This window comes from Calonectris borealis, unplaced genomic scaffold, assembly GCF_964195595.1.
Source record: "Calonectris borealis unplaced genomic scaffold, bCalBor7.hap1.2 HAP1_SCAFFOLD_40, whole genome shotgun sequence".
NCBI lineage: Eukaryota > Metazoa > Chordata > Aves > Procellariiformes > Procellariidae > Calonectris > Calonectris borealis.
Genome location: NW_027441454.1, coordinates 1,061,616 through 1,072,282, shown reverse-complemented (window position 1 = coordinate 1,072,282; position 10,667 = coordinate 1,061,616). Strand labels below are relative to the sequence as shown.

Below are 10,667 nucleotides of genomic sequence, written 5' to 3'. Positions count from 1 at the left end.
CAGAAATGTTTGCATCCCTGGTCATGAGAGGGAGGCAACGGTTGATAGCGCTGTGCGGAGAAGAGCCGCATACCATTTCCATTCCTGTCGTGATGCCTATGCTAACTTGGTTGATGCAAATGTCTGTACCTTTTCAAATGGCTATGGAAGGTTTTACAGGAGCGATTTCTATTCACCCTCCCAGTCAGAAATGGCTGCAGTCCCCGCTACCACTGCAGCAATTGCCGAAATGTAGCGTGACCCCTTTGGACGCTCTAACGGTCTTCACGGATGGGTCTGGGCGCACGGGTAAGTCTGTCCTTGCCTGGAAGTACGACCACGGTCAATGGCAATCTGATATCCGGAAACAAGACGGTCCACCACAAATCGTGGAGTTGGCGGCAGTGGTACGAGTGTTTGAAAAATGGCAACGCCCCATCAACATCGTGACTGACTCTGCATATGTTGCAGGGGTAGTGTCCCGCATGGAGTTTGCTCATTTGAAAGATGTAAATAATGCCCAGCTTTTTGCTCTGTTTAAAACCCTCAGAGAACGCATTCATCAAAGGATCCACTCTTTTTTTATATTACATATCAGATCTCATACTGCATTGCCGGGGGCCCTGGTTGAGGGAAACCGGTTGGCTGATTCGCTTGCAGGGGCTGCTGTTGTCCCGGGGAAATTTGAGCAAGCGAGGCGTTCACATAACTTCTATCATCAGAACGCTAAGGCCTTGGCTGGAATGTTTCATTTACCACTTACGCAAGCACGCCAAATTGTCACTGCATGCCCTGAGTGCCAGTGTGCAGGCCCTCCACAGCCGGGGGGAGTCAACCCTCGTGGCTTGCAGGCGCTCGAACTTTGGCAGACTGATGTTACACATCTTCCCGACTTTGGTCGACTCAAATGTGTCCACGTCTCAGTGGATACATATTCGGGAGCAATTGCAGCCACAGCCTGCACTGGGGAAAAGTCCCGGGATGTCCGAAAACATTTTCTTCTTGCTTTTTCCATTCTCGGAGTACCGAGCAAAATAAAAACAGGTAACGGCCCCGGGTACGTTGCCCAAGCCACACGGACCTTCCTGCAAACGTGGGGAATCACTCATATCACGGGAATTCCACACAGCCCCACAGGACAAGCCATTACTGAGCGCGCGCACCGTTTGCTCAAAGACGTGATAACGAAACAAAAAGGGGGAGTAGGGGATTTAACCCCACAGGAAAGATTGGCAAAAGCCGTTTATGTTCTTAATCTTCTCAGTTGGTGGGCTGGGGAAGGTGGACCCCCCATTTGCAGACATTTTGATTCTGTTGAAGGTCATGAGGCAATCATAAGGGACAAGGCGTGGGTAAAGGTGAGAAACCTGGAATCTCATGAGTGGGAAGGCCCGTTTTGATAACCTGGGGTCGAGGGTATGCTTGTGTCTCCACAGATCGAGCACCAAGATGGGTACCAGCGCGGTTCGTCAAGCCGTCTTTTTCGCCGTTGTCGCAGGCGTAAGCGCGTTTTGGGCCTCACCGCAACCCAAAGAGAACGTCTGGATGGCCCTTGCGAATCAGACAGGCCAGGAGACCATTTGCCTTTTACTCTCATCACCTGGAGATCCTTTTTCCACCTGCTTAGTGGGACTCCCGTGGAACAATTGGACCCTAGGTCTCACGGAGCCGCATGCAACACTTTGTAGTGGCGGCCGCAATGTGACTGACAATTGGAACGGATGTTTGGTGTACCGTCCGCCCCTGAGCGTAGAGCCACAAGAAATAGAATTATTGGGGCTTGGCAAAATGGGTAATGAGTTTGATTGAACTGGGAATTATACGTTTGATTGTATTTGTATGTATTCTTGTGTGTGTACTATGTTTACTGCAATGTGTGAAACGAATAATAGAAAAGTCAGTTAGCTTAGTGTTTGTTATAAAAGAAAAAGGGGGAGATGTGGAGGAATCAATGTCTGAGAGTACAAGCAGTATCATAGCGTTGGTAAACAAGAAGCCATGGGAAGATGGGAAGTGAAAGAAGCCCTGGGAAAAAGGAAGATAAGAGGTGGCAGTTGACGGTTCTGAGGGCGTGACAAAGATAAGGAAATTAGCGGAAGAGTGTCGAGATGACCTTTGCTTAGGGGATGTACTAGGGAATTCTTTGAAGTGCACACGTGGCATAATGTGAGGTATAAAAAGGCGCTTGTGCTGTATAATAAAGGATTTTCGTCTTTGTCTTTGTGCCCTCTCAGATGGAGTCCGTGTCCTTATTCGCCACACAGGTTGGCTCTGGAGTCCCTTCCTGCAGGTGTGAGTGCCGTGGGGCTCGCTTTGGCACTGAGGGCTCTTTCCGATGCCCCCATGTCTCCCTCCTGCCTCCATTATCACTCTGCTTTTGAACCCAGCAAACCCCTTCCCAAGTCCCATTCTCTACCTGCCAGTCTCACAACCTAGTTCTGGAAGGCCTGCGGGCATCTCAGATCACGGGAAGCACCTGCATGGGGGTGGGCAGCCATGCTGAACTGGGCCTCTCCACTGAACACAGCAGCGACCGGGGTCACTGGCTGGCATGCAGGCCTCTACGATGGATAGAGCTCACGTTTCAGCAGCAATCCCTTGATTCCTCTCACAGAAAGAAAACCGAGAACATTTCCACAGTACCTAAAGAAGGAACCATCAACTGGCTTTAAAGAAAGAAGCAAGTCATTGGCTTTACAGAAACAAGCAATATTTACCCAATTGTCTCCCACACCCTTCCCGAAGGAAATCTCTTCTCCCTGACCCTTCCCATCCCACAAACATGCTCAATATTGCACACTCCTAAAGCAATGTCTGGGGCATTGCGCACCACATGCCTGTCCAAGTCCTCCTTACCTACACAAAACTGAAACACAAACAATTCATTCCTGCAGGTGAAACATTATTGTGCGCCCTGGGTGCAGGCCTTGGCTTTCCTGAGCCCTTTCCTCAGGGCTTCCCTGACCTCCCTGTTTCTCAGGCTGTAGGTGAGGAGGTTGACCAGGGGCATGAGGACAGTGTAGAAAAAGGAGAGCACTTTGTTGAGCTGCCTCAGTGGGGCTGTTCTGGGCAGCAGGTAGACAACAGTGATGACGGTGAGGTGGGAAGAGCAGGTGGAGAAGGCCTTCTGCCTGACCATGCTGGATGGGATCCTCAGGATGGAAGCTATGATGTATACATAGGAGGCCAGCATGAACAGGAAGGGGAAAACAACACTCAGGAAAGACAGAATGAAGGACGTGAGTGTGACCATGCTGGTGTCACAGCAGGAAAGTTCCAGCAGAGGGGTAAGGTCTCAGGAGTAGTGGTCAATTGCCTTGCAGCCACAGAACTTCAGCTGGGATAAGAAGTCTGTGACTATTGCACACATCAGCATACCCACTAGCCAAGATGCAACCACCTGCTGAAGACAGACTTTCCAGGTCATGAAGCTTGCATAGAGCAGGGGCTGGCGTATGGCCAAGTACCCATCATAGGACATGGCTGCCAGCAGGTAACACTCAGTACTTGCAAAGAGCCAAAGAACTAGAGCTGAGCCATACAGCCATTAGCAGACATCGCCTTGTCCCCAGTCAGGAAGATGGCCAGCAGCCGGGCAAGATGGTGGAGCTGTAGCAGGTGTCCGAGGAGGACAAGTACATGGGGGTGTGCAGATGTTACTCTGTGTTGCAAATGAGTGGTTTAGAGGACGCTTAAAGAATCACCATCAAAGATATTAGCACCACACTGACACCACCAACGCAACGATGAGGATGTTCCCAACCACGGTCATGGAATAGGTGATGAGTGATAGGAGGAAGAGTGGAGTCTGGAGTGTGGGCACATTCCCCACTCCCAGCAGCAGGAACTCGTGGGTGATGTCAGTTTGGCCTCTTCCCTTTTTTCCATACAGCTTTGGTTATTTTTGTTTTCCCAGTTGTCAGGAAGGAGGCCTGTGACAAAACACATGCATTCCTGCATTAAGTGGAAGAAGAGCTGTGATGGACAATGCTGCCAAAAAAAGATACAAACGAACAAAAATCTCATATACTTTGCCTTTGTTCATAGTCCGTTTTGTCTCCCTCCAAACTAAAAGAAGGGACCCTTCTTCAAGAGGGCAAACCTGCTTGTCCCAAGAGCACTCCCTCTGGCCACAGGGCTGACTCTGACCATGGACCTGCCTCTTCCTCACGCTGGAATAAAAACATCATGTGCATTTGCTGAAATTTTGACATTCTGCTTTCCTGTGCTCAGGGGTTTTCCCAACATGGCCAGAATAGCTGTTTAGAACTGAGATCCTTTGCGCTCTGCCAAGGAAAACCAGTGCCATGATTCAAAATAAATTGTTTCTGTGAAACGATCAAGGCAGATGTGCTTCCTCCAAATGAGAGAAGGCTGAGCACAGTGCCGGGTGAGTGGTCTCAGCTCTGAAACACTGCCCTTCCGAGGAGAGTATTCCTGCCCTGAGCAGGCCGATTTCTTGCATTGACAAAGAGCAGGTCAGGAGTTTCCAGTTCAGACAAAGAAGGGACTGTTTAATGGGGTCATGACAGAGGATGCTTGAACCCCTCACTGTGTGTGAAACAATAAAAAGAAGGAAAAAGTGTAACTGTGCATCAACCAGGCAGCATGTGAGAGACTTTGTGCAGGGAGGAAAATGACAGGGAGGACCATCCACTCCCCATCGTCCTCTTCTCAGCACAGGTTCCTCAGGGCTTTGGGGCTGCACGTCCAGCCCAGCGGCAGGACCTCAGCACGGCCAGCTGTGCTCACAGGCTCCCTGCTCAGCACTGCCAGGCTGGGAGGAGTGTCCCAGGGGTGCCTGGGGGTTGAGGTGGGAGAGGAGCAGGACATGCCTGGGTGAACAGCCAGGGAGAATGCATGCCTGAGAAACAGCCCCCTGAGCCTTGCTCCTTGAAATACTTGTTACTGTAAACATTGTCAAACCCACCTCCCGGGCTGGGATGGTTTGCTTCTGGAAGAGATGAAGACAACCAGCTTTAGCAGAGCTGACCAGGGTGAATGAAGTCGCCAGCCCTCCCCACTGGATGAGAGTCAATGTGAGAAAGCTGAGGGTCTGAGCCTTTCTGGCGATGAGGGAGGGAGAAAAAAAGTAGAAGGCTGGAAAGGACACAGCCCTGTGGGAGGAGAAGGGCTCAGGCAGTCTGGCCCTAAACACTCTTCCCAGACTCTTCCCTCATCCCAGCCGAGGTAGGTGAGTGCCCAGGCTGGCTCCAACACACCCCAGCACCACCAGCCCCTCCCCAGCATCTCTGCTCCATGGTACTGGGGCTCGGGGTATCTGTGGCAGGAGGGAGCTGGGGTGGGGACACAGGCAGACAGAGACTCAGCTCTCGCTCACAAACTTTCACTGCACAAACACCCAGAAGCACAATCAACAGTAGCCTGACTCAGGACATCCAGCACCCACCTGCAATGCTCAGCATGAAGGGGTGACCTCTGTGCTGACTGGGAACAAAGACCTGGGGTCTCACTCTCTGCCTCTGCCCCACCACATCTTCCCTTCCGTGATCTCTCTGCAAACCCTGACCCAGGTCTAATGCCCTGCTCTGGCCTTGCCCTCTTCTCCCCACAGCTCACTCAGTGAGTCTCCAGCAGCACCCGAATGCCCTCGGCTCTGCACTGTTTCCTGGGGTTTATAGCACCAACATTCCTTCAAGGACCCAGGCACAGCTCGGGTCTCCCGGGGACTGCAGCAAGGGAGCGTTACTGCATTGACTCTCAAAGGAGGCTGCAATTTCTGAGCTCCTGGAAAGTTTGTAAACGCCTCTGGCAAGGCCTGCCTTTCTCCATAACCCTGAATCCTTTGAACTCTGGGTCAAGAACCTCTAGAGAGGAGGGTGAGGCAGGGCAATCATCAGGACTCATCCCAGCTCATGACACAATGCCAGAATAGTTCCCAAGGTTAAGACCGTTGTCACCTCCCTGCAGCTGACTATATATTCACTGACTCTTCTAGGTGTAGGGAGCCCTGACTGCCCGAGCTGACCCCTCCAGCCTCCCCCAGTGGTCAGAAGAAGGAAGAGGACGAGCCAGCAGGAATTTCCTCTCAGCCACAGAGACTTGGAGTGGGGTGAGACCCCTCGGATGCCAGGCTCTCCCCCTGTGGGGAGCGGCCTCCCTGAGGCACAGGGGACTTGCGTGTTGGGGGCTGAAGGGAGCGGAAGTACCGAGATGTCCTCACACTTAGGGTCCATCTCTGCTACCTGGGTGGGCCCAGGGCCTCCTTTACTCCTGTTGTGGCACAAATAGGGTTGATTCCTCACGGCCCTCTTGGACTTGCATGTCATGAGATACCGTGTCCTTGGCCTCTACGCTGGCTGGAAAGGCGGGAGAAGGTGGCACTGTGGGTGGACACCACAGTTGTGCTGTAGCTGCTAAGGATAATGAATCTCAGCAGGAAGATTCATTTCTTATGAATACCACAATCATTTTAATGTAATGGCTAACGGTCGCGAATGAGTGGTTTAGAGGCCGCTTCAAGAATCACTGTGAAAGGTATTAGCAGGAAGTGATTTTAATAGAAATTTATAAAAGCGCGACTTAACAGAGTTCGATGGCAAGGTTCACTATCACTCACTACACGCATGAAGCACACAAAGGAAAAGAGCATGGGGAACTGAGAAGTCCTTGGCTAGGGTAAACACTACTTAGCAACAACTAAAACCTCAGCGTGTTATCAACATTATTCTCATACAAAAGCCAAAACACAGCACTTTACCAGCTATTAGCAAGAAAATTAACTCTATCCCAGCCGAAGCTAGGGTATCATGTTAAAACTGAGTTGGGACGATTTATACAGAGGCCGAGAATGAAAAGGTTAAGGGAGACCCTCCCGTTGAGTGACGAGCTTCAGAGTAGACCCGGATGGACCTACCCCTAGTCCCAGACTTGGTCAATGGTCTATGTCTAAAGATTATGTGTTTAGCAGCAGTCTAAGGTTCATTCACAACCTTCAGAAAGATCATAAGATTTTAGCAGACTCTATTTGCTAGCAGGTACTTCCATCAATACACACACACACGCAGACAGATGCAAAGATAGATAAATATACAAAGATATACCTGTTAAAAATCCCCCTCGAGTTCAGTGAAATACTCACATAAAATGTCTTGGCATTTCTCAACGGGAGAAGGGTTGAGCCTCGAGGAGCATTGCAGCCCAGGTCCCGTGCCAGCCAGTGACAGTCCTCCGAATATCACAAACTCGAGAGTTTGCAAACTCTGAGGAGCATTCATCTCAGAGGGAGATTCTGGGCACAGCCCGCTGCGGTCCAGGAGAGCTCAAAGGGTCCCACTTAGGACCACCATCTATAGGTGCGCAAGATGATTGACTTTAGTCATCTGTAAATTTCCATCCTGGCCACAGTCCAAGGCGGTAGCGACTAAAATTCTGACGGTTTAAGTGTTTTTACAACTGAGCTACAACTCAGATAAGATGGCGCCTGGGCCAGGCAGTGGGAGTACGTTCCCAGCCTCAGCCGTGCAGAGTTTCTGATATGGTCAAGGAGCGCTCAACCGCCAGACTCAGTGCACCAAGGCCGAGGTTTCATGGGAATTTCTGAGATCAACAAGCGGCCCAGGGAAAAGGTGTGGGTGGGGAGGCACCACCACACCAACACAAAGGTGTGTGCATCACAGCTCAACACACACACTCCTTGTTTCGGGAGTGCTGGTACATGGGAGACCCTCATGCAGGGGAAGCCAGTGCAGCTCAGCTCTCACAGCGTATCTCTGGCTTCCAGTTGCCCTTTGGGAAAAGCTGAGAATCAAATCAAAGCCCTGTGTCACATCTCCCCAGCTCCCTTGGCCCTCTCAAAGACCCAGGAGCATCAGAATAGTCCCAGAGATACATGGCAGAAGATGAAAGGATAATTCAGGTTGGAAGAGACCTCCAGAGGTCAAACCTCCTACTCAAAGCAGGGTCAGTTCTGAGGTCAAACCAAGTTGCTCAGGCCTTTATTCATCAAGTTTTGCAAACCTCCAAGGATGGAAACTGATCAACATCCCTGGGTAACCTCTTCCAATGCTTAATTGTCTTAGTGGGGAAAAATATTTTCCTTCTCTCCAGTCTGAACCTCTCTTCTTTCAAGTTCTGCCTGCTGCTCTCATCCTCTTCCTTGGCACCACTGTGAGGACCCTGGTGGTTCAATCTCGTTGACAGCCTCCTGCCCCTTCTCTGCTAGTATTTCCCTCCTCTCTAAAGCCATCTCTTCTCCAGGCTCAGCAAGCGACTTTTCTTAACCTCTCAGGAAATGACTTGCCAGCAGCGTGGGGCAGATACTCAGAGGTCATGAAGGTCATCACAAAGCTGCCCCCAACAAGATGACACATTTGGGGAGGCCAAGAGGAGCCTGGATGAGAGAGATGGGAGATTTGGGGGAGGGAAGTGGGGCTTTGCCAAGAGAGATAAAGATTTTGATAAGGTAAAAAGGGATTCGGGTAATGTTGATGCCTCTGCCACGCTGACTGTGAAAACATTCATGATAGGCCCTTACCCTTTTTCTATCCAGTAACCTTACACCCTAACCCTACCATTAGATGTTACTCCTCACCCCAACAGGAATCCACTACCGTAATCCCTAACCTCAAACCTTACTTCTAAGCCAAACCCAAACTCCTAACTGCCTAGCCTTACTCTGGCCTTATCTCTCACCTTAATCCCTAGCCCATTTTCCTAGCATTAAAATGTTGGCCTTAATCCCAGCCCTCACCCCAGCCCTTAAAAAAACCCTAACCCATAAAGTTAGCCCATATCCCAAACACTAACCAGACACCCTAAGCAGAACACCAAATCTTTCCGCTAAGCCTCTGCCTAATCCCTAACCCTGAAAGGCAAGCTCTAATCCCCAAACCCTAACCTGAACACCTAATCCCTGAAGCCCTCTTTCCTGTGCTCGAACCTGCTCATCTTTGTCCCCTCCCCAACCCTAACTTAAGCGGCTTGGCCAGGGCAGGGATCGTGAGATCCTGGAGCAGTTGCATGGCATTGGAAGAGGAAAGTGAGGTGACCTGTATCTGATCAGCTCATAGGCCACAAGGAGGAGATGGGTGGGAATGCTGTGATAAGTCAGCTGTGCCTCGGGATCTTAAGGCACAGCAGGAGGCACGTGGGCTGTGAAGGTGGCTGTGAGCCACTTCTGTCTCTGGAGTTGAAAGGCCAGCAGCAGGAACAGGGCTGGGAAAGGGCCTGTGAGATCACTTCTTTCTGAAGCAGCTGATAGGTCAGCCCTTGACTCATGGCTGGGATATGTGCTCTCAGGCTCACATCTGCCAGTATCTTTGACAGGCGAGAGGTATGTTGATTGTGAGAATCCCTTTCCCTAAGTACCTGGTAGACCCATCCAGGAAGAGGGCTTGGATATGGTTTGTCATGTCCCTTTCACCTGAGTACATGATGGCTTAGTCATGTCCACCTGAGAAACTGAAAGACCAGCAGCAGGCACGTGGCTTGGAAGATCATGGTGAGGTTACTTCCGTCTGGTCAGTTGATAGGCCACAAGAAGGCTGATGAGTTGGGCTATCATTATGACATTAATTATGTCTGAGAAGCTCATAGGCCAGTAGGAGGCACATGGCCATGAATGCAAGTGTGAGGTCATTGGAGACTCCAATCTCCTTGGGTGACTGGCAGTCAGCAGACCAGTTTGTTATGACCCCAGTAAGAAAGGCACTCAGACTCTGTGAAGTCTCATTTAAAATGCCATTTGTTAGAGCCAACACCATCCACAAAGAGACAATTGCGTAGGCTATATTACGTTCCTTCAGATGCTGGGAACACTGAGTTGACAGCATGGCAAGAGATGTGGTGCAGCAAGATGTGCAGATCCCACCCACGGCAGGGTTATCCCATTTTGGTCCTGTGAGTTCTTTAAGTGTTTTTTTACAGGGAAAAATTCTAGTCATAATTTCTACTGGTTTAGGATGAGATGTGCACTTGGGAATTTGTAACTACAGTTTCAGAGAAAGGTAGGGACATGCGGTTGGCCTAAGCGCCAGTAGCTTCCTGCAGACTTCTCTGTTACAATCAAGCTCATCCTGCAAGCCAGGGATAGACTCAGCACAGCACGGCCTGAAGGCCAAGCTGTCCACGGAGCACAGTCCAGCACAGCACAGGCCTAGGCCTGTGCAGGTTTACTGTTACGTGGATCGCTAACTCCTCCATGCACAATGGTCTTCTGCTCAGGATCACCAAACCTCCTGGTGAAGGTTAGAAGGAGAATGACATCTCCTTTAGACAAATAGAGGAACGGACACAGTTTTAGGCCCTGGTGATCACTGAAAAATTTGAAGACCATGGACCTTTACTTGAGGGCCTGGGTTGAAGGGAAGGTAGAAGGTGATCCCTGACCTTTCATGGGGGGCATGCTCTCCTGGACTTGTTTTTAACAAAAAGACAAGGCAGGACTGGTGGAAGATGTGGAGGGTGACTTTGGCTGAAGTGTGGGAGAAGGTGGTAGAGTAGAAAACGGCGAGGGAAGTGAGCAAGACAAATTGTAGCAGGGCTGAGTAGAGAGGAGGGATCACCTCCACCAACCCTCTGGCAGTGCTCTTCCTAACGCAGCCCAGGATGCCGTTGGCCGTCTTTGCTGCAAAGGTGTAAAGCCAGGAGAGGACAAGGCTTTGGGGAGACCTGTTAACAACCTTCCCATATCTTCTTGGGTATCAGCAAGAAAATGCAGGCAGGCT

At 50.5% G+C, this 10,667-nt stretch overlaps 1 pseudogene; it reads right to left on the bottom strand.

The window, feature by feature from the left end:
- Positions 1-2,881: 2,881 nt before the first annotated feature.
- LOC142076282 (olfactory receptor OR9H1-like) lies at positions 2,882-9,374 on the bottom strand (annotated as a pseudogene).
- Between the last annotated feature and the right edge of the window lie 1,293 nt (positions 9,375-10,667).